Genomic DNA, 320 nt, shown 5'->3' with positions numbered 1-320 from the left:
CAGTTATTAGATTTTAGGGGGCAATTACTTTTTCACGTAGTGCCATGTAGGTTTGGAAAGCATCTTTCCCTTAATAAATTAAATCATAATTTCAAAACTGCATTTTGTATTTACTCACGTTATCTTTGAGTAATATAAAAATTTGTTTAACGATCTGAATCATTCAAGTGTGACAAATATGCACAAAATAAAAAAAACAGGAAGGGGGCAAAAACCTTTTCATGGCACTGTAGACAGATAGATAGATAGACAGACAGACAGATAGATAACAGCAAATTAGTGTGATTTCTGAAGAATCATGTGACACTGAAGACTGGAGT

General features: G+C 32.8%; 1 protein-coding gene across 1 annotated transcript in view; it reads right to left on the bottom strand.

Annotated features, from left to right (window-relative positions):
- LOC107577898 (protein NEDD1-like) overlaps positions 1–320 on the bottom strand; it is a 6,882-nt gene that overhangs the window by 4,188 nt on the left and 2,374 nt on the right. The window lies entirely within an intron of this gene.

The sequence above is a fragment of the Sinocyclocheilus grahami genome, unplaced genomic scaffold (genome assembly GCF_001515645.1).
Source record: "Sinocyclocheilus grahami isolate Dianchi unplaced genomic scaffold, SAMN03320097.WGS_v1.1 scaffold7666.1, whole genome shotgun sequence".
NCBI lineage: Eukaryota > Metazoa > Chordata > Actinopteri > Cypriniformes > Cyprinidae > Sinocyclocheilus > Sinocyclocheilus grahami.
This window is presented reverse-complemented; position numbering and strand designations above follow the sequence as displayed.